This window comes from Pan paniscus, chromosome 10 (assembly GCF_029289425.2).
Source record: "Pan paniscus chromosome 10, NHGRI_mPanPan1-v2.0_pri, whole genome shotgun sequence".
In the NCBI taxonomy this organism is placed as follows: Eukaryota; Metazoa; Chordata; class Mammalia; order Primates; family Hominidae; genus Pan; species Pan paniscus.
In genome coordinates this window covers 14945759-14969275 of record NC_073259.2, presented here as the reverse complement: position 1 = coordinate 14969275, position 23517 = coordinate 14945759, and the positions used below count along the sequence as shown (strand labels likewise).

Genomic DNA, 23517 nt, shown 5'->3' with positions numbered 1-23517 from the left:
ATGATTGGTTTGGAGTCTGGGTCTGAGAACTGGGGTAAACCACTTCTTCATGTCATAGTCCCCTTATACATAAAACAGAGGGATTGGACCAGATGGATCACTAAAGGTCCTTCCAATGTTAAGACTTAAAGGGTAAATGGCTCTTTGATAAAGAGAGATCATAAAAAAGTAAGATCCACACAGCTTAACCTCCCAGGGGTCAATTAAGATGCTTTAATGTGAAGTGAATGACGATGTGGTAGAGTTTGATGTGAATGTAATAGCATAGGAAGGCCGGAGGGCATGGGGGCCTCCCAACCTCATTCTCTGTACTAGATGCGGCATCGGGAGCATCTCAAGAGGGGCTAAGAGATTCTGTCCTCACCCCAGCTCTGAAGATGCCTCCACTATGAGAAAGAGACAGGGAGCCCCTGACTCTCTCTGCTCCTTCACCGGTTACTCCCACGTTGGAAGGCAGGAGAGGAGCAAGGCCCCAGCATCTTCCATCACTGCTGCAGACACCAACCAACCCTCCTTCCTCCCCACCTCTGCTTCAACTCTCACCTGAGTCCCCACCCCAAATAGCCCTCTGCTAGCCATTAGGTGTTAGCTGCACTTCACTTGCAAAAGGTTTTCCTCTGCCAATTTTTTTTAAATTTAAAAGTAAACTTTAATATCGAAAATGCAGACTTGGGGAGGGCAGAAAGATCACACACAAGGCTGTCGCTTCACACTTGGAGGGTTGCACAGTGGCTGGGCAAAGGCGCTCCTCACTTCCCAGACAATGGGGCGGCCAGGCAGAGGTGCTCCTCACTTCCGAAACAGTGCCTTGGCCGGGCAGAGGCGCTGGTCACTTCCCGGATGGTGTGGCGGCCAGGGAGAGACGCTTCTCACTTCCCAGACGGTGGGGTGGCCAGGTAGAGGCGCTCCTCACTCCCTAGACTGTGGGGCGTCCAGGGAGAGACGCTTCTCACTTCCCAGACTGTGGGGCGGCCAGGGAGAGACGCTTCTCACTTCCCAGACTGTGGGGCAGCCAGGGAGAGACGCTTCTCACTTCCCAGACAGTGCGGCAGCCAGGTAGAGGCGCTCCTCACTTCCCAGACAGTGTAGTCCCTGGGCAGAGGGGCACCTCACTTTCCAGATGGGGCAGCGGCCAGGCAGAGACGCTCCTCACTTCCCAGATGGTGCGGGGGCCGGACAGAGGCGCTCCTCACTTCCCTCACTTTGGAGGGGTGGCCAGGCAGAGGGGCACCTCACTTCCCAGATGGGGCAGCGACCGCAGAGGCACTCCTCACTTCCCAGACGGCAGGGGAGCCAGGCAGAGGAGCTCTTCACTTCCCAGACGGGGTGGCGGCCGGGCAGAGGCACTCCTCACTTCCGAGACGGGGTGTCCTTCGCCAATTTTTATAAAAAATTTTGGCATAGTGCTTGCATAAATTTGCAGGTTGTATTCAAGACGCCTTGACTCCAATAACATAAGAGAAAACACAATGAGGGCACTTGCAGTCAAAGGAAGTTTTCAGGAGGGCACACTTGATTTGCTACACGGGGCTGGGAGAGGCACTCGGTATGTGAGGCTGGGATGCCCACGATCCAGGAATACAGAGCTTTTTCAACGTTGGCTTGAAGTCATGGCTAATAGGCAGAAAAAGGCTCCTCTCACCATGAGGGAAGACTCAGGAGGTGTGGAGGGGAATGGGGTCCATTTATTCCATCCAAGATGGGGCAAGGAAGGACAGGAGGAAGCCCAAGTGTGGAGCTGTTTCCTCCCAATAGTGAATATCTGGTAATTTACCCAGAAGTTCTGATTTTTCTTTTTAGTCAAACTAGGTTCTGATTTCCAAGATTAGGCGAAGTCCAGAGCAGTTTGGGAAATGAAGGAATCTGACTGAACAGTAAGAGTCAGAACCATTGCCCTACCATAAGCAACACCTTAACAGAAACAAATTCCTTTGTCCGTTCATTCTATCCACAGACTATTTTCAGAGAAGAGAATGTCCCAGCTAGAAATGCAAGTGGACGAGTGCCAACCCGATGAGGCCAATGATTTGCGAGTGGAGACCTCTGAGGAACTTGGTAAAGAAAGCAGGGCTTGGCCTTCGCCCGGGAGGCTTGGGACCCCTGACCACCCCCTGCCCCATCACCAATAAACAGACAGGAAGGAGGAATTCAGGGACAGCCTTCAGAAAGGAGTGGCTATCCACTGGCCACAGCAATGACTAAAGAGAGGTTCATGCCACAGCAAAACACAAACGGCGCCAAAGCCGTCTAAAGCAGACACTAAGTTTATTATTTGCTGAAGAAGGGGAGAGACCCATTTCATTAAGAAAGGTCAGAACAGCTCTCCAAACTGAAGGTGAACAGGACGGATACACTGTGGAAAAGAGGACATTTTGTTTAAAGGTCTGATTGGCTTAATTGTAAACTCTCTTGAGGGAGTGGCTGCTGTTCTGATTGTGTGTCACAGAGGCTTGAGAACAGCTCGCAGGAGATCCTGGATGATCTGACCTGTGGTGCACGGCCCTGGCAGCCTGGTGTCTGTGCCTCCTCTCGTTGAGATGAGATTTTTCTCTGGCACCCACTTGGGTTAAGAGTGAGAAGCCCTGGGGCCCATGGGCCTGCTGCATGACTCTGTACCCATCACCTGGCACATATGCAGACTTCCTGGTCACAGGGATGAGGAAACCACATGAAAAGCAGTTGGAGAAATTTGTTACCATGTAGCCATCCTATTTTCTAAACAGGAAAACTGAGTTGCAGAGAGCGAAGCCCCAGTAAGTTGGAGGATAGATGATTAAAATGCTGCTGAATAAGGGAGAAAAAGGCAAACTGGAAAGACCTAACCCCAAATTAGTCATGTCCAAATCCTGGTAGGAAGATTACAAGAGATTTTTATCTTCTCTCCTGTATGGATTTTCTGTATTATTCTTTTCTGTTGGTATTCTGTATTCTCCAAATTTTTTTACTATGTGTGGTTTTGAAACCATATTTACAAACATTTGAAGCATCAAAGATGAGCTCAAGGTCAAGGTCACTATTAAGTCAAAGGCATGCATAGATCAGGCACAGTGGCTCATACGTGTAATCCCAGCACTTTGGGAGGCTGAGGCAGGCAGATCACTGGAGGCCAAGAGTTTGAGGCCAGCTTGGGCAACAGAGAGAGACCCCATCTCTACTAAAAATTCAAAAAATTAGCTGGTCATGGTGGCATGCACCTGCAGTTCAGCTACTCAGGAGGCTGAGGCAGGAGGATTGCTTAAGCCCAGGAGTTTGAGGTTACAGTGAGCTATGATCCCTTCTCCGTACTCTAGCCTGGGTGACAGAGGGAGACCTTGTCTCTATTTAAAAAACAAATCTGTGCTTAGCAAAGTCAGGATATTTTCCCAGAACAGGAGTTGAGAATTCAGAGCTGGTGGCTAAGTCTGGCAGCCCTATGCTGGCTAGAGCCTAGGGCTCCATCTCCAGCGTCCCAGTCCAATTACCCTCTTCCTTGTTAGCAATAAGCAGTGCACTTCTTCAAGCTAGCATGCTGCTGTCTCCTCTGTTCCAATTTCTTGTCCTTGCTGTTCACTGCCTTGTTACCTGGTGGCCCTGTCCAACATCAAGGACTCAACCTTTCCATTTCCTCCCAGGACCCTCGCTGAGTCCCCTCAGCCTCTTCACTTGCTTCTGCATGGCCCGTCCTGTCAGTTATTTCAGCAATCCCTCATCCCCTTGACCTCACCGCCTGCCCCTGGGGACAATCACAAGAGGACTCCATTTGACTCAGTCCAGCTGCCGCCTTCTCTGTCCTGCCTGAAGCAGCTGAGCGCTGTTGAGACCACACGGCCTCATGGATCTAGACGGGCATGAGCTCCCAGCCTCTGCTTCATCCTTGGTGCTGCCCGTAAGTCCTGTGGTCTCTGGCCAGCTTTATGTCCTACTCCCCCAATGGCTATAACAGACCTTCACCAGTCTCCTGAAGATTTCTTTCCTACTGACTCGCCCCTCCCCAGCCCTAGCTCACAATGAACTTACCCTCTGCTTCAAGGTAGAAGTAAATTTCCTTATGTGGGGGGAACGTTCAAAATTTCTAGCCTCCCTCTGCAGAGCCCCTCTCCCTGGCAACCTCTCCTTCTACAGCTGTGGGAGGGGGCCTTACTTTTGAGTAAAGCTAATGCCTCCTCACAGCACTGAGTCCCCTCTCGTCCCCATTTCTCAGGGAGCTTATTCCATTTCTAGTCCTCTCGTATTTTAAATATGAAGCCAGAATACAGCCATGGAACTGCTTCTCCCTTAGAGCCTCCAGTAGAAACTCACCCTGCCAACACCTTGACTTTGCACTTCCAGCCTTCTCAACTGAGACAGAATACATTTCTATTGTTATAAACCAGGGAGCCCTAGGAACCCAATACACCAACTTTCAAGGGCCTCATCCCACTGACGTCCAAGCAGGCCTGGATCTATGTATGTGTTGTCTCAGTTCTGAAAGCTCCCATGAGCCTGCAGAGAGACTGCAGGGTCTTCCTGAATCGTGCCTGAGGATGAGAGGGAGACTTAGAGGATTGCCCAGATATTGTTCCACCATTTTTCTAAACTCTGCTGGCCTCTCCCCCTCCCCCAAGAAGGCTTCCTGCTAAATTCTGCCCTGCAAGTTGGCCCTGCAGCATTCTCAAGTGCTGCCTGCCCCTGTGAACTTGAATGGATTGCGCTGTTCTTTGCACAAGAGCAAAAACATCTGCCTGGGGTGCAGCTTGTCCTAGTGGCTGGGACTTCCCTGATACACAGCTCTCCCCCATCTGCTGTGGAGTGGTCTCACTGACATCTGGGGAAGCAACTGGAAGAAGCTTCATCCCTATTTCCAAAGGTTCACAGTGACTGGCAGCTGGTGTTGAGACAGACCCGCCTTCTGTAGGTGGACTTTGGTGCTGGCCTTGGTTGTCTTTTTATGGACATATTGTGAGGAGTGTGATTTTCGTCCTCCTGCCCCAGCAGTGTGGCAGTGCATTTTTTATTCTTTCAAGCAGGTTGTTTCATTGTGTTTCTTGGCATACGATGGGAACAGAATTAAAGATATGCCTCTTTTGGGGCGTGGCTTTGGCACCAAAGGCTTTCCGGAAGGAGCTGCTCAGACCAAGGGGGGCTCCCCTGCTAAAGATGGGAGGGAGGAGTCACCAGGAGTGGCCACCTTACCTATGGAATTGATTGTAGCCATCCTAAGGAGGGTCTCTGGGCTCTTGAGGAAGGCAAAGGTCTTGTATAATAACTGACCCACAAGCTGTCTTTTGCCTGTCTTTTGCCAATAGCAGTGCCAAGCTGTCTCTGGCTATTGGGCAGCTGATGAGCACCGTCATGAAAAAGTGGGGCCGAGACGTGCTGCAAGTAGTGTGGCGCTGAGGCAGGAGCTCTGCCTGCAGAACAGGGGCCAGGCTCCCTCCTGGCTCTGTCACTCAGCAGGTGCAGGGCCTTGGCCAGTCCCCTGTCCTGTGTTAGTCATGATTCATTCACCTATCAAATGGAGGCTTGGACTCAGTTTTCTCTGCAGTCCTACTGAGCTCTAGCTTTTTAAATTCTCACCTCCCTACTGCCTCCTCTGCTGTGGGCCAGTTTCTCAGCTACAATATCCATGTTCAGGGGTGTAGGCAGTGGAAGGCCTCATAGGCAGGGCACAGGGAAGCCTTGTGGGTTCATTCATGCAGCTTTCCTGAGACAGCTGGGGGCTTAGACTGTGACTGCAAACCAACAAGCTGGTGGAGTGACGGTGGCCTTGGAATGCTTTTCCTTTTTAGGTTGACATGTTAAAATGGGAAAAATTTGCTTACAAATCTACATTTCCCACTTTGCTGAAAGAACTTTAAAATGGGGTCACTTAGAACAACCTGGACTCTCTCACAACCTTCCTCCTTCTCTTTCTGAGTCTCTTGACACACCTGGCCTTCACTAATTTAGGTGACTTGCCTGGTGTAGCTACTAGAAATGGAAGAATACCCTGAGGGCATCTGGGAGGCATTGCCCTGTAGTGGGCTTCCCAGAGACCATGTGTTAGGGATGTGAGGGCCAGGCCAGAGCCTTGCTGCCCCTCCTGCAATGCCAGCTGTCCATGCAGTTTTGTGGGTGGAAAGTTGATCCCAGCTGACAGTGGCAGCCTTGAAGTGTCTCCAGGAGGGTCTTGTATCTCTTGAGTGTTGGAAGTAAATGCTCAGTGCTGCCAAGTGAAAATAGCACTCAGGCAAAAGTTTTCTCAGCAAGGCAATTTACTTCTACAGAAGGGTGCATCTCACGGATGGAGCAATGGCAAGAGCACACTGGACAAGGGAGGGGAAGGGGTTCTTATTCCTAAGGCAGCTAGTCCCTACTGCTGTGTCTTTCCCCTGTTGGCTGGGGTTGGACTGCACAGTCTAAGCTAATTCCAACTGGCTATTTTAAAGAGAGCAGGGGTATGAGCCAGAGAGGCGGGGTGAGTAGTTTTGGTGGGAAGGATGGTTACAGAGCAGGTGACTAAGGATGACTAAGGACACAGCAGGTGACTAAGGATGACTAAGAACACAGCAGGTGACTAAGGATGACTAAGAACACAGCAGGTGACTAAGGATGACTAAGGACAGAGCAGGTGATAGAGGCTAGGAGGGGGTTGTTTACCAAAACTAGGGGCAAAGCGACGTAAAGAACAAAGTTAAACTTTAAAGTGGAGAACAAACAACAGGGAAGCTGAACATACTGACATGTTGGTTCTTTGAAGAGGAACTCAGAACTCATTGTACTTAACAATTTTCCCCTTCTTGAATTTTTTTTCAAGTTTCTGATAACTTTATTTCTTTTTCTTTTTATTGTACTTCAAATTCAAGGGTACATGTGCACAACATGCAGTTTTGTTACATAGGTATACATGTGCCATGTTGGTTTGCTGCACCCATCAATTCATCATTTACATTAGGCATTTCTCCTAATGCTATCCCTTCCCCAGCCCCCCACCCCCTGACAGGCCCCAGTGTGTGATGTTCCCTGCCTTGTGTCCAAGTGTTCTCATTGTTCAATTCCCATTTATAAGTGAGAACATGCGGTGTTTGGTTTTCTGTCCTTGTGATAGTTTGCTGAGGATGATGGTTTCCAGCTTCATCAATGTCCCTGCAAAGGACATGAACTCATCCTTTTTTATCGCTACATAGTATTCCATGGTGTATATGTGCCACATTTTCTTAATCCAGTCTATCATTGATGGACATTTGGGTTGGTTCTTTGCTATTGTGAATAGTGCCACAATAAACATACGTGTGCATGTGTCTTTATAGTAGTATGATTTGTAATCCTTTGGGTATATACCCAGTAATGGGATGGCCGGGTCAAATCCTTGAGGAATTGCCACACTGTCTTCCACAATGGTTGAACTAATTTACACTCCCACCAACAGTGTAAAGGCGTTCCTCTTTCTCCACATCCTCTCCAGCATCTGTTGTTTACTGACTTCTTTTTTTTTTTTTTCTGAGACGGAGTCTCGCTCTGTCGCCCAAGCTGGAGTGCAGTGGCGCGATCTTGCCTCACTGCAAGCTCCACCTCCCGGGTTCATGTCATTCTCCTGCCACAGCCTCCCGAGTAGCTGGGACTACAGGGGCCCGCCACCAAGCCCGGCTAATTTTTTTGTATTTTTAGTAGAGACGGGGTTTCACTGTGTTAGCCAGGATGGTCTCAATCTCCTGAACTCGTGATCCACCTGCCTCGGCCTCCCAAAGTGCTGGGATTACAGGTGTGAGCTACCACACCTGGCCGTTTCCTGACTTTTTAATGATCAGCATTCTAACTGGCATGACATGGTATCTCATTGTGGTTTTAATTTGCATTTCTCTGATGACCAGTGATCATGAGCATTTTTTCATCCATCTGTTGGCTGCATAAATGTCTTCTTTTGAGAAGTGTCTGTTCATATCCTTTGCCCACTTTTTGATGGGGTTGTTTGCTTTATTCTTGTAAATTTGTTTAAGTTCTTTATAGATTCTGGATATTAGCCCTTTGTCAGATGGGTAGATTGCAAAAATTTTCTCACAGATGGTAGTTTCTTTTGCTGTGCAGAAGCTCTTTGGTTTAGTTAGATCCCATTTGTCTATTTTGGCTTTTGTTGCCATTGCTTTTGGTGTTTTAGTCATGAAGTCCTTGCCCATGCCTGTGTCCTGAATGGTATTGTCTAGGTTTTCTTCTAGGGTTTTTATGGTTTTAGGTCTAACATTTAAGTCTTTAATCCATTTTGAATTAACTTTTGTTTAAGATGTAAGGAAGTGATCCAGTTTCAGCTTTCTATGTATGGCTAGCCAGTCTTCTCAGCACTATTTATTAAACAGGGAATCCTTTCCCCATTTCTTGTTTTTGTCAGGTTTGTCAAAGATCAGATGGTTGTAGATGTGGGTTTTATTTCTGAGGTCTCCGTTCTATTCCATTGGTCTATAAATCTGTTTTGGTACCAGTACTATGCTGTTTTGGTTACTGTAGTCTTGTAGTATAGTTTGAAGTCAGGTAGCATGATGCCTCCAGCTTTGTTCTTTTTGATTAGGATTGTCTTGGCAATGCGGGCTCTTTTTTGGTTCCATATGAACTTTAGTTTTCTCCAATTCTGTGAAGAAAGTCTTTTGTAGCTTGATGGGGATGGCACTGAATCTATAAATTACCTTGGGCAGTATGGCCATTTTCACAAATATTGATTTTTCCTATCCATGAGGATGGAACGTTCTTCCATTTGTTTGTGTCCTCTTTTATTTCGTTGAACAGTGGTTTGTAGTTCTCCTTGAAGAGGTCTTTCACATCCCTTGTAGGTCGGATTCCTAGGTATTTTATTCTTTTAGTAGCAGTTGTGAATGGGAGTTCACTCCTGACTTGGCTCTCTGTTTGTTGTCGGTGTATAGGAATGCTTGTGATTTTTGCACATTGATTTTGTATCCTGAGACTTTGCCGAAGTTGCTTATCAGCTTAAGGAGATTTTGGCCTGAGGCAATGGGGTTTTCTAAATATGCAGTCATGTCATCTGCTAACAGGGACCATTTTACTTCCTCTTTTCCTAATTGAATACCCTTTATTTCTCTTGCCTGATTGCCCTGGCCAGAACTTCCAACACTATGTTAAATGGAGTGGTGAGAGAGGGCATCCGTGTCTTGTGCCAGTTTTCAAAGGGAATGCCTCCAGTTTTTGCCCATTCAGTATGATATTGGCTGTGGGTTTGTCATAAATAGCTCTTATTATTTTGAGATATGTTCCATAAATACCTAGTTTATTGAGAGTTTTTAGCATGAAGGGCTGTTGAATTTTGTCAAAGGCCTTTTCTGCATCTGTTGAGATAATCATGTGGTTTTTGTCATTGGTTCTGTTTATGTGATGGATTATGTTTATTGATTTGCATATGTTGAACCAGCCTTGCATCCCAGGGATGAAGCTGACTTGATGTTGGTGAATAAGCTTTTTGATGTGCTGCTGGATTTGGTTTGCCAGTATTTTATTGAGGATTTTTCCATCAATGTTCATCAGGGATATTGGTTTAAAATTCTCTTTTTGTGTTGTGCCTCTGCCAGGCTTTGGTATCAGCATGACGCTGGCCTCATAAAATGAGTTAGGGAGGATTCCCTCTTTTTCTATTGATTGGAATAGTTTCAGAAGGAATGGTACCAGCTCCTCTTTGTACCTCTGGTAGAATGTGGCTGTGAATCCATCTGGTCCTGGATATTTTTTGGTTGGTAGGCTATTAATTACTGCCTCAATTTCAGAGCCTTTTATTGGTCTAGATTTTCTAGTTTATTTGTGTAGAGGTGTTTATAGTATTCTCTGATGGTAGTTTGTATTTCTGTGGGATTGGTGGTGATATCCTCTTTATCACTTTATTGTGTGTATCTGATTCTTCTCTCTTCTTTATTAGTCTTGCTAGTGGTCGACTAATTTTGTTGATCTTTTCAAAAAACCAGCTCCTGGATTCATTGATTTTTTGAAGGGTTTTTTTGTCATTGATTTTTGAAGTGTCTTTATCTCCTTCAATTCTGCTCTGATCTTATTTCTTACCTTCTGCTAGCTTTTGAATTTGTTTGCTCTTGCTTCTCTAGTTCTTTTAATTATGATGTTAGGGTGTCGATTTTAGATCTTTCCTGCTTTCTTTTGTGAGCATTTAGTGCTATACATTTCCCTCTACAAACTGCTTTAAATGTGTCCCAGAGATTCTGGTACGTTGTGTCTTTGTTCTCATTGATTTCAAAGAACATCTTTATTTCTGCCTTCATTTCATTATTTACCCAGTAGTCATTCAGGAGCAGCTTGTTCAGTTTCCATGTAGTTGTATGGTTTTGAGTGAGTTTCTTAATCCTGATTTCTAATTTGATTGCACTGTGGTATGAAAGACAGTTTGTTGTGATTTCTGTTCTTTTACATTTGCTGAGGAGTGCTTTACTTCCAATTATGTGGTCAATTTTATAATAAATGTGATGTGGTGCTGAGAAGAATATATATTCTGTTGATTTGGGGTGGAGAGTTCTGTAGATGTCTATTAGATCCACTTGGTGCAGAATTGAGTTCAAGTCCTGGATATCCTTGTTAACCTTCTGTCTCATTGATCTGTCTAATATGGACAGTGGGGTGTTGAAGTCTCCCATTATTACTGTGTGGGAGTCTAGGTCTCTTTCTAGGTCTCTAAGGACTTGCTTCATGAATCTGGGTGCTCCTGTATTGGGTGCATATATGTTTAGGACAATTAGCTCTTCTTGTTGAATTGATCCCTTTACCATTATGTAATGGCTTTGTCTCTTTAGATCTTCACTGGTTTAACGTCTGCTTTATCAAAGACTAGGATTGCAACCCCTGCTTTTTTTTTTCTTTCCATTTGCTTGGCAGATCTTCCTCCATCCATTTATTTTGAGCCTATGTGTGTCCTGCACTTGAGATGGGTCTCCTGAATATAGCACACTAATGGGTCTTGACTCCTTATCCAATTTGCCAGTCTGTGTCTTTTATTTGGGGCATTTAGCCCATTTACGTTTAACGTTAATATTGTTGTGTGTGAATTTGATCCCGTCATTACAATGTTAGCTGGTTGTTTTGCCCATTAATTGGTGCTGTTTCTTCATAGCATTGATGGTCTTTACAATTTGGCATGTTTTTGAAGTGGTTGGTACAGGTTATCCCCTTCCATGTTTAGTGCTTCCTTCAGGAGCTCTTGTAAGGCAGGCCTCATGGTGACAAAATCTCTCAGCATTTGCTTGTCTATAAAGGATTTTATTTCTCCTTCACTTATGAAGCTTAGTTTGGCTGGATATGAAATTTTGGATTGAAAATTCTTTTCTTTAAGAATGTTGAATATTGGCCCCTACTCTCTTCTGGCCTGTAGAGTTTCTGCTGAGAGATCTGCTGTTAGTCTGATGGGCTCCCCTTTGTGGGTAACCCAACCTTTCTCTCTGGCTGCCCTTACCATTTTTTCCTTTATTTGAACCCTGATGAGTCTGACAATTATGTGTCTTGGGGTTGCTCTTCTCGAGGAGTATCTTTGTGGTGGTCTCTGTATTTCCTTAATTTGAATGTTGGCCTGCCTTGCTAGGTTGGGGAAATTCTCCTGGATAATATCCTGAAGAGTGTTTTCTAGCTTGGTTCCACTCTCCTTGTCACTTTCAGGTACACCAGTCAATTGTAGATTTGGTCTTTTCACATAGTCCCATATTTCTTGGAGGCTTTGTTCATTTCTCTGTTTTCACCCCCGGGTTCTGCCCAGGGTGGCCTGATGGAAAGCCCCGACATTAGAATGGGAACCATCCCTTAAAACCTGTCTTTTCCAAAAGCCAGTTTGAATTTACATCTTTAAAATCTCCAAAATATTTATTTTACAAGGCAGGAGCTGTGCCCCAAAGCTTGTGGCAATTGGGGACCTAAGGTTCCTTGAAATCACCTGAGTGTGGAAGTGGTGATAAGGTGCTAAAGAGATGATCTGAACTCACCAGGCTGATGTGGATAGAATGGGAGGCCCCAGTTCTGTCCCTCCATCCCTGAGGCCCCTCCCCAACCCCCCTGGACCCCCTGTCCACAGAGGCAGTGCTGTGTGCCAGCCTCACTCCTGCATTCTGGAGATGCCGTTCCAAGATGGAGGTTCCCTCACACCTTCCCCCACCCAGCAAACTCCATTGGACAGATCCACACCAGCAACAGCTTCACAGCTAGGCCCTGGAGGTATGGAGCTCACAGACCTCCCACTAACTAAGAAAAACACGGTAGAGAGCCAGAAGGGTGGCAGGTTCCAACAGAGCCCCCACCATGTCCCCCACCCAGCCCCCCATCCGACCCCTTCCCTCCACCTGGACTCAGCACCATCCTGAGTCCCTGCGTGAGAGGCACGTTGAGTTCTATGGAAGAATAACAAAAGTGAGAACAACTGGTACAGTTGCCATGAGGCCCTGGATGCCCAGGGGACTGGAGGCTTTGACGGCCTCTGACTCGGCCCCTTTCGGGGGATCCTGAAGACTATGGGGATGTTTGCCTCTCCACACACACACAGCATCCCATTCCCTGGCTGCCACTCCACACGGATTACCTTCCTGCACCAGAGGTTTCAATATTTCTTGAAAAGGTTGGCAATTTTGAAATTTTTTTTCATACATTTATTCCTTATGATCCACTCCTCTGCCTTCTTACAATTGAGCATTTTGAGAATAATTTAACCTTTTCATCATGACTTGGGGTCCTGATGATGAACACCATTATTGTGTTGAGATGTCATTTCCCCCAGAGTGCAGGGACCATGTCTCAGTCCTCTGTGTGCTCCTCGGCACCTCGGCCAGCCCATGGCGATGCTGTGTGTGTCTGCGGGGTTGCACTGACAGAAGCCAACAGAGGCTCTGGCATGAAGGCTGACAGCCTGCTGCTCTGGGCGGTTCTGCTTTGTGAGTATGTGTTCCTTAGTGTCTTTCCTTAGTATCCTCTCTTGCTATCAGTCTATCAGCTCACCAAATCTTGAGGCCCCTCTTTTTATTTTCACTTTTTAAAAATTGAGATATCATTCACCTAACATAAAAATCACCCTTTTAAAGTGGTTTTCATATATATTCACAAAATTGTGCGTCCATCACTACTATCTAATTCTAAACATTTTCATCACCTCCACAAAGAAACCTCATACGCATGGTCAGTCTCCACACTTCTTTCCCCTAGCCCCCAGCAACCACAAACCTACCTTCTGTCTCTCTGGATTTGCCTGTTCTGCACTTTTGCATAGAATGGAATCCTGTGCCATGTGGTCCCTTTATGCACGATATCCAACCCAGAGAAAGGCCTTGCTTCCTAAGCCCTCCTGAGACTCACCAGCCACGAGCCCGCATCTATAGCAAGTTCTTTTGAAGTCCATCTTTACTGCTGGACATTCTTCCTTTGTGCAACAAGTCAATAAACCCATTTTGGTTCAGCTACAGGTGAGTTCTTGGTGGTTTTTTAGCTTAGGAGGATTGGCAGAAATAGAGGTTCCCTGAGTCAGCTGAAGCCCTCCCCCTTGGACAAGAACCCCCGCCTCAGTTAGGGTGGACACAGCTGAGACATACAGGGTGTCTCCCTCTGTCTGAGGTGCCGGGTGGCCCACAGCTGGAAGGCAGCTCGGGCTGAATGGAGGCTGATATTTCCTTGAGGCCCCTCCGCTTCAGGTGTGCTCTGTTCTGGGAATGAGGTGCTGTGCGACTTTTCCTGGTGATCTGATCAGATTTGCCCCGCTCCACGGTGAAACTGCTGTCTAGCCTTCTGAGAAATGCTCCTATGTCTATCTGGTGGTCGAATGTTCTAAGCGTTGTCTCTAAGTGGAAAATTCAGTAGTTGATAGGGGCCCGGGAAGTCTGTCCTCAAGCTGGTCTTGGAGGTCACAGTGCTCAGGAGTTCCCCTCAGACCAGCATTCATTGGAATGAGCTTTGCCCCAGGTCACTGTTTTCATACCTAAGGGTGGATTTTCCCCTCAACTTTGTCTCTGTGTGGTTCCTGAGAACTGCTCACTTTAAAGTTCCCTCTGCCTGGAATCAGGAGGATTGGGGACAATCAGCCTGTGGCCTCTGACCAAGCTCTGGAGGCACGAAGTCTCTTCTCGGACTGCTCGGGTGCCCGTGCGACCTTCTTCATCGGAAGTGGCTCTTCCCCAGGCCAAACACCTGCTGCTTTCAGATTTCCTCACTGTCGTGTGAACTCATCTTATGCCTCTGACACAATTTCTTGAGACACCATTTGAAACTGCAGTGGCCGCTCTGGGGAATTTTCACATGAATGAGGTTTGAGAGGTTCTGTACAGCAAACATGGAAGGAGCCCCGTGAAGAGCTTCTCTTGTGGGAAAGAGACATCAATGTGTTTAATGCAGGAGACACAGTCCCTTCCTCATTTGTTTCCATACTTCAGGGATTAATAAGTAAGTGCTGGGGTTTTGTTGTACAGATTGATAAAACTGTCAAAGGCCAAGCTGTTGTCCAAAACAGGATAATTTCACTAGCTTTGAGAGTATTTGTCAAAAATATGTTTTTCTAACTTTTCTTTTTTTTTGCAAAATAACCTAATTAGCCTGATAGTCATAATTTCATACTTACTGGAAGCCAGTTCCCTCTACTTTTTTATTTAAAACAAGCTTACATTTCTTATTTTAATATTTATTTATTTATTTGAGACAGGATATTATTCTGTCACCCAGACTGCAGTGCAGTGGCACAATCACAGCTCACCACAGCCTGGACTTCCCAGGCTCAGGTGATCCTTCCACCTCTGCCTTTTGAGTAGCTAGTACTACAGGTGCCCAACCACCACACCCAGCTACGTTTTGTATTTTTTGTAGAGATGAGGTTTTGCTATGTTTCCCAGGCTGGTCTCAAATTGCTTGGGCTCAAGCAATCTGCCCACCTCAGCCTCCAAACTTAGAATTACAGACGTGAGCCACACCATCCAGCCTCTAATTTTTTGTTTCTGTCCCTCCATTTTTCTTGGGTTAGACGACATTGACTCATTATTTTTCAGAAAAGAAAACAGAGGCTCAGAGAGGTTAAGTGACTTGCCCAAGTTCACACTGCTAACCTACAGCAGGGCCAGGACTCAACTCAGACCGTGAGATGCGGCCAGCGTTTGGAACAAAAGCGTATCTCATTGTGTTGCTTCCCTCAGCACCGAGGAGAAAGGAGAGAAACTTGGGGATCATCAGACCAGCCACGCCAGAGCTCATAGCAGTCTTACTCAGTCCCACAAGCCCACAGGACGTCAGCACAAGAACCTGTTCTTAAAACCATCCAATCTCACCTCTCGATTAACAGATGTGGAGACTCAGGCCCAGAGAGGAAAAGTGATTCATTCAAGGTCGCACAGATTAGTGGCAATGCCTAGACTTGAACTGAGATGAGCAGAGTCTGGTGCACTGCCACGTCCCACCCTCCTCCTCCACAGCAGGTGCAGGGAGGGTCCATTCTTCTGGTCACTGCAGCATAGTACAGTTTTCTGTGTCAGTGCCCTTCCTCTTAGGAAGAAACATCTCTGGGCTGGGGTAGCTAGCTCCCACTTTTAGCCATGTAAAATTTCTCTCTGGGCATTTTAGGTAGGAGTGTTGTCTATATTCTTAAGTGTCCGAGTCTACTTTGGCTACAGAGATGAATTAGGAAAAATTAGACTCTGCTTTGTATGTATGCAGAGTTCTCCGTGCACGATAAAGTGTAAATGAAAAGCAGCAAATGCTATTAGCAGGAGGGCAAGCCAAAACTGCTATGCCCTTTTTAAATGTCCTCAAGTCATCCTCAAACCTACCCATGTAATTATCTTCTAAGTTCTTTCTCAAAAATGAGATTCTAAATTTCAGGGTTTATTTACAGCCAGATGATCATAATACTCCCCTGCTCAAAAAGCTTCGGTGACCCCTATTCCTTGAAATTAAAGTCACAGATTCCTATCTCATCATTCAAGGCCACCTGTGATCTGGTCAAAATCTATTTCTAGTAGTATTGCCCACTGTTTCCTTTCCAGGCACTCAACTCAGTCTACCTCCAGCTGATTAGATTTCCTAGAAATAACTACTCCTCCTTCTAAACCCCATGAACAAACGTTTTCTGAAAAGGTATTTGGAGGAAAGAGACTTTATTCCAGTGGACAAAACTGGGTGTTAGGTTTTGAAGGGAAGGCGAGGGTTAAAGAAAGACATACGTAAGAGGGTGGCTTAATAGCAAATGCAGGCTTTATGTCCAGCATAAAACCTACAGAAGTCAGGAACCAGCATAATGCCAGAGCCCACTGCTGCTTACAGGCTGGGGCAATTTATGGGCCAAAGGGGTCTGCGCAGTATGGCTTGCTGCCTGGCAGGATATTGATAAGATGTTCCCGTGATGAGATGGTTCTGGCCCTTGTTCCAGCGGGATTTCGTTGTGGTGTTCTGGGTGTTCCTCGGATCTTTGTCCAGCATGATGTGATAGAGATGTGTCTTTGGTTAGGCCCTTGTCTGCCTTGTGGTCAGGTGGTTAGGCAGGATGTTTCTCACACCCGAACCCCTGTTTCACTTTGACTAAGGTCTGCAAAATAGCAGGGAGAGCTTATGACATGGTGCAGTTTGGACTAACACTGAGAGACCAGAGTTCAGTGTAAAATGAATGTGCGTTCAGAGAACAGAGAGGAGTCGGGCTTTATAGCAAAATTTGCTGCCCAGGTTCCCCATCAGGTTCATTTGCATATGAACCCAGATTCATTTGCATTTGCTTTCCTCTGATGCAGCTGAGCCCTTGATTAACCGAGCAGATGAGCTCTGATTGATTGGTTTCCAAGCCCTAAACTGGGAGTCTCTGTCAGACTGTGGCTGGCTGGTGGTGGGAGGGGCCCAGCAGCAGTTTGTCCTGGGAGCAACAGCAGGCGCTGGTTTGGCTTGATTGTGAAAAGAGGGGTCCTGTGATGCTCTTATATCTTTCTGAGAACACAGAGTAAGTGATCGCTCCCACACCCGGCTGTAGCCACTGGGTTTCTGTTTTAAATATGAGTACCTCAGTGAGTCATAGGGAGTCCATTTGGTCTGTGGGCTGTGAACATACTTTAAACAATCCCAATCCTGTTCTCTCTTGACAAATCACTTTCTTTACCCAAATACAGATACTGGAGTACGTGTCTTTCCTCCCCTTAAGGACAGTACCTCTTGGGCTTACTTTAGTTAGCCCCACCTAGGAGAGAGCCTGGCACAGTTAGGTCTTAATAAACACTGAGTAAATGAATGACTGAGTTGTATGAGACATTTCATTTACCCTCCCCGGCTCCATGCCTGGGAGGAATGAGCTACCTCTGAAGATGGGTAACGTCTTGAGATTTTCACAAAAGAATATAAAGCTAGCAAGTCAAAGACAGTGTGATACTGCTTTAATTTTAGTTGTTGTTGTTGTTTTTTCCTGAAACACAGCACATTAGGAGTTGAGATGATGGTATTGACTGTCCTTGTGGTTTGTGTGCAATTTTTAACCAGGATTCATGGCTGGGGAAACAAAAGCACTTCTTTGCTTGCATAACTTTTTTCCCTTCCTTTATTACTTCAAAGAGGCAAGATGTGGTTTGCATTCATTTCACTGCTAATACTGCTCTCAAAGATCGCTAAAGATCTCTTCTCCCCTTACACATTCCACTCATTTGTAACCCAGATCCTCAGTGTGGCTAATGGAGGGTCCCTCAGCCCTGTAACTTCTGTGCATGAAGCAGTAGGTAGTGGGTCCAGTTATGTTAAACATTAGGTAATATCGGTATCTTTTAACCTTACTATGAGAATCTTAAAGATGGAAGCATTATCCTCTGCTTATGATTGCTGTAGGCAAGAATGTGCACCAACCCTCCCAAGAGTATAAAGATCATCACCGTCACTGTCACCATTGTAAGGTCACAGCTCTTCACAGTTCACTTATCTTTTTCCTAGTTATTCTCCCTCCTAATCATTGCCAAAGTCTTGGGAGACAGGTGGGAATCCTTCTAGGACGCAGCTGAAAAAGTTAAATGTCTTGTCCTAGAGCACACAGCTCAGCAGCACCAAGAATGAAATGTTAAATCTGGTGTTTTTCCCTCTCTGCTCTAGTGAAGCTCCGCTAGAGATTTACCGAAGTCCTTGATATTTTAACCTAGCTTAATAACCTAGCTATCAACCTCAGCCCAGAGAAAATCTTCCAAAAGTAGATTCATCCATCAACCATAACCTTAAATCTGAAGCCAGGAACTAAAAAGAAATTCTCAAGGTAACACAATTGTCATGAAGTCTCACTCCCAGGACCAATTATAATCTGGATTTTTGTCTTCATCCTTCCAGGTGTCTCTGATCCCACTGTAAGCAAACCCTGAGTCCTAGGGCCTTTCTTCCGCTTATTTCACTCTTTCTGTACACATTTTCCAGCACCTCCACCACTCACCACCCTCCAAAAAGAACTGATCCCTAAGCTTGTGCAGTGATTAACGATTTTCATGTCTTTTCTATTTGCCTGCAGTTATGCTACAAGATCTCTTGGCAAAGGACTAGCCAGGCACGCCTAATATATACATTCGTGTGATTTAACAAACTGGTTTCTACCACTTTCGGCCTGAAGTGACAGTGTTTTTTAATGTTGGTTGCAGGCAGGGGACTGTTGCCCCCTGCCAAGCACTTCAGCTTCCTTGCCCGGCCTCTCCTTGGCTTCTGTCTGTCCCCACCAGCAGCTCTTCATGGGACCCATCCTGACCCTCCAAGAAAGCAGAAAAGGAGGTTCCTGATGCAAAACCTAAAGAGCTTTCATCTGAGGAAGGTGAGTCCTTTTTAAACTATGAGGCCTGGAGAGACGTTAAAATGAGAGCAATCACACCTTACTCCCCGCTTTGAGCTATGTATTCATCTCTTAAAACTGCTTGCTATTGCCACAAGTAGCTATGAATTAATTTTAATTTAGGATTATTATAGTGTCTCACCAGAAGCATAAACCACATCCTATAACTTAACAATAACCAATTGCTCATCAATTTTGTTTCTGTAATCCAAAGAGAGTTCCTGATCAACAACTTCATACCAGCCCACTCTCTCGGTCCCAGTCTTTTGTTTTTAAAAACCTGCTTGGCACAAAGGCTCTAGGAAGCTCACAGCCAAGAGTACTTGGGTCTGAGTCTTCCGGGCAGCTGTCCTCACTTTGGCTCAAGTAAACTCTTTAAATTATACTTTGTGTCTCAGCCTCTGCCTTTTGGCTCAACACTGAGGGGAGTAAATGAATGGCATCTGCTCCTTCTCTGTCTGAAGCTTGGACTTCTCCTGAGAGGACTTCCTGCTCCAAGATAGGAGGGAGTCTCACTCAGAAGAGGAAGGAGCTCCTGTCTGCTGAGGACACGGTTCCATCCAATGAGGTCAGCAGGGCTATCAGCAGCTTCCGTTAATTCCGTTGGGGTAGGCGTGTGGCAAGCGGCAGTTATTTGAGCTGAGGATGCTGGGATGGATTTTTACATGAGCAGTTGGCCCTTAGATCATGAGACCAGCCTAAGTGCCCAAGGAAATGGAACAGCAGGGAGGGGGAGGGACATCACACCCACTATCAAAACTTCTTGTTAGTCTCTGGCTTCCACATCCTTCCCCAAAACTTCAGCCCAATTCACAGCCGCATTTTTCCATCTCTTTGCCATTCCTCCATGGGAGAGCTTTCTGTTGGTACAGGAATAGCTGAGAAGTGGGAAAGAGCAAGGGTAGTAAGAGCTGCCCCCGATAATCTACAGAAAGCTTTGCTGGAATGAGGTTGCGCATCTCTGAACCTGAGCTAGATTTGTTGGGTCAGGGACCATATTTATTTACTGGCCCAAGAATTAGAAGAGGAGGTGTCTAAGAAATTCTTGTTGAATGAATAAATAAACAGCTGAGTGAGTGTTTATATGAGCCTGAAAACTGCCTGCACCAGCACAAAAGTAAAACCCCAACACCCTCAGGTCACACCTACTGGAAAAATATATGTCAGCCCCAGAAAAATGTGGGCAACATGAGGCAACTCCGGAGCAACACAGGAAACTGCCCTCCTCTTCTGGCCCCTCTTCCACTGTGATGCTCAAAATCTCATCAAGTCTGGTCATCTAATCAGCAGGATATAAGAGGCTCATTCTTCACTGCGGCCATTCCGGTTTCCTGGAAACTTGGCTTTCTCCTGACCATTTCCCCATGAGCATGGTGGTGACAAGCTTGAGCTCTGACATCAGAAAGTCCCCAGTTTGAAACCTCTAGCTTCTTACTCGCTAGCTATGAGACTTTGGGCAAATTAATCTCTAAACCTCAATTTCTCAATCTGTAAAATGTTCAAGGTCAAGCAACTCACTTTTCCACATTGTAATTGATGAAACTAAAATTCAGACTCAGATCTGCCTCACTCCACAGTCTGTGCTTTTTCCTTCCCACTCATCTTTTTCTCTTTCTATTAAAAATTTCGTAACACATTTGAGATTCTGTCTCAACTCATATCACTAAAATCATCTGTCACGTCTGATGATCATATAGAAGCCAGACTAAGATTCAGCCACAAATGTTATGCCTAAACATTTCTTATTATTTCTTTTTAATGTTTCTCATGTATACAATCAAACTCGCACCCTAGTATTATTGGCAGGCTAATATATGCCCATGAGACATGTAGCTTAAATCTCTATGGGATAGGTTAAATATTCTCCCTTTGTTTGTGATTTGAAAGCTTTCCATGGATGCTAAAGCGATTTGTTAAAATACCTTCACCTGTAAGTGTTTTTCTCTCTTAAAAGCCTGATGCATCTCTGAGTTTGTTTACTAAAATAATCTAATTTGCTCATTTTCTCTAGCCATTCCAAGCTAAATCCCAGGAAGTACTAAAGAAGCAATGCACAGACACAGTATCATACAATTTGAGACACAGTATTATACAATTGATGTGAACTTCTAGGCACAGTGTGCTCACAGTCTGTCTAGAAATAACTTTGTAGCAAGCATAGTTCCAGTCTAGCTGCCTGGCAGCCTGGCAGGATATTATTATTACTGATACTAATTTACTTTTTAATGTAAGTCTACCCAGAATATATTAAAGAAGTTTCAAGAAATCAGGATCATGGATTATAACCTGACGTAGTGCTAAGGAACCATCAGTTCCATGTAAGCATTTGGTTAGCAAGTCTTTTTCAAAGGCCATGCTTGAGAAACAGTTTTGCTCTCCCAAACAATGTGTTGTAGTTTTTTTTAGCATACTACTGTGCAGATAAATAAATGAGATATTAATGCCATTGCAAGTTCTGGCTTTGTGTAGAGTTTTCTAGTGAAGCCTGTTTAGGATCCTGGATTTGTCCAAGCTGTTCTGATTATCCCATCATTTTTAACATGGATAATCTACGATCTCTCATCTATTACATAAATTAAATTCTGGCACAAGTTCAACTGCTCTTCATTGAAACTGAGAAAAATTTTAGGATCACTTTGCTGGAATCCAAAGAAGATGTTAAATACTACCAAAAAAAAAAAAGGCTAAAAACTGGTTTCCAAGAATCTCTGGGGCATCCTTAAGAACTCCCCTTGCATGTTCATTAGACGGCCCTTTACCCAATGTATCTCTAATAGTCTGCTGAAAATACTCAAAGGCAAGTAATTTTCATGTAGTCAACTAAACAAAATGTTTAACAAATATGGCAAATATTACTATTTTTAACTGTTTATGTAAAGTGCAAGAGAGTTATTGATTAGGAGAGTAGCTCTGAAGCTGAACAGCCTAGGTCTAAATCCCGGTTCTTTCATCAACAAGCTCCATTACTGTTGATAAGTTATTTGAATTATTGGTGTCTTAGTATCTTTCCTTATAGAGGTGATGATTGCTCCTACCTAATAGCACTGTAGCGATCATATATGCAGAGCTTATCACACTAATTGACATTCAAAAATATTAGCTCTTAAAAAATTATTATTAGAAATTTGAGAAAAAGAATCACACTAAAAAAGGATAAAAGGCATTGAAAATAATTCCCCAAAAAGAAAATAAAAATTTCTCAAATCATATAGGACTTATTTTGTAACATTAAGAGGATTCCAGTTAATTCAAATTAAATGGATGATGCCTTATCTTCACAATGACATTCCAATAGCTTGTTTTCTTATTTTAATGAAAATATGTAATGATGGTGAAGATTCAGTGAGACAGGCACTTCCATACTAGCTGCTGGAATTCTACGTTGACACAACATATTTGGTGAGCAATATGGCAATCAGAAGACTAAAAGAATGTTGCCTATTTTGTCTTGGTAATTAATTCCTCTTCTGGAAATCTTTCTTAAGTGGACAATTCCTAATTCAAAAGCTACTTACTATATAGTTATACACAAAGACATATGCTCTTCTGGAAATCTTTCTTAAGTGGACAATTCCTAATTCAAAAGCTACTTACTATATAGTTATACACAAAGACATATGCTACAAAATTATTAATTACTAGGAAAACAAAATGAAATCATCTATATGTTATATAATAAAAGCATAACTAAATAAATTTCGTGTAGTCACATAAAGATATGTTTATGCAGCAGAAAATTGGAATTTATGAAAAGATTGGCATAATATAGAGACAAGTTTTCTTAGTTATCATGAACAGAAAAGTATGATGGCAGTCATGAAAAATATTCATTAAAAATTAGAGGAAAATAAATATGTCTATCTAGCTAGCTAGCTAATTTTGAGATTCTGTTTTATAACTGAAGTTTGGACTCTGTGACCCTCCCCTAAAAGTCTGTTCATCTCTTTTTTAGTTAAGACTGTTGACTGTTTTCCACAACAACCAGTAGACATCAGTGACCATTAACCACTTTTCTCATGCATTCTATTTTCCTTATTTCCAGAATACATTCCCTTAAGCTAAATACAACTTCTCCCTCTACATCTGTTTTCCATGAGCATATCTGGATTTACTGGTATATCTATCACTTCCATGTCCTTTTCAGGATTGGTGAACCATGTCATCCATTCCTGCTCCAGGCAGAAGCTTGTTCTCAGTCCTTGGTTTTGAGCTTGTGTATCTGTCTCTCTCTTTTATTTTTATTTTAGGTTCAGGGGCACAAGTGCATGTAGGTTAGATGGGTAAACTCATGTCACATGGGTTTGTTGTACATATTATTTGTCTTCCAGGCACTAAACCTACTACCCAATAGTTATTCTTTCTGGTCCTCTCTATCCTTCGACCTTCTACTCTCAAGTGGGCCTCAATGTCTGTTGTTCCCCTTATTGTCTCCGTGTGTTCTCATTATTTAGCTCCCACTTATAAATGTGAACATTTGGTATTTGGCTTTCTTTTCCTTTGTAAGTTTGCTAAGGATAATGGCCTCCAGCTCTATCCGTGTCCCTGCAAAGGACATGATCTAGTTCTTTTATGTGACTGCAGAGTAGTCCATGGTGCACATGTACCACATTTTTTTTTAAATCCAGTCTGCCATGGATGGACATTTAGGTTGATTCCATGTCTTTGCTATTGTGAATGGTGCTGCAATGAACATGTGTGTATGTATTTCTTTATGGTAGAACAATAAATCACAATGTTAATGGCAGTTGGTAGAATTAATTTTAGGTAATTTCTAATCTTTTTCTTTATATTTTTCAAATATTCTACAATGA

General features: G+C 44.4%; 1 pseudogene; it reads left to right on the top strand.

The window, feature by feature from the left end:
* Positions 1–21879, top strand: LOC117975373 (uncharacterized; annotated as a pseudogene).
* Positions 21880–23517: the final 1638 nt, after the last annotated feature.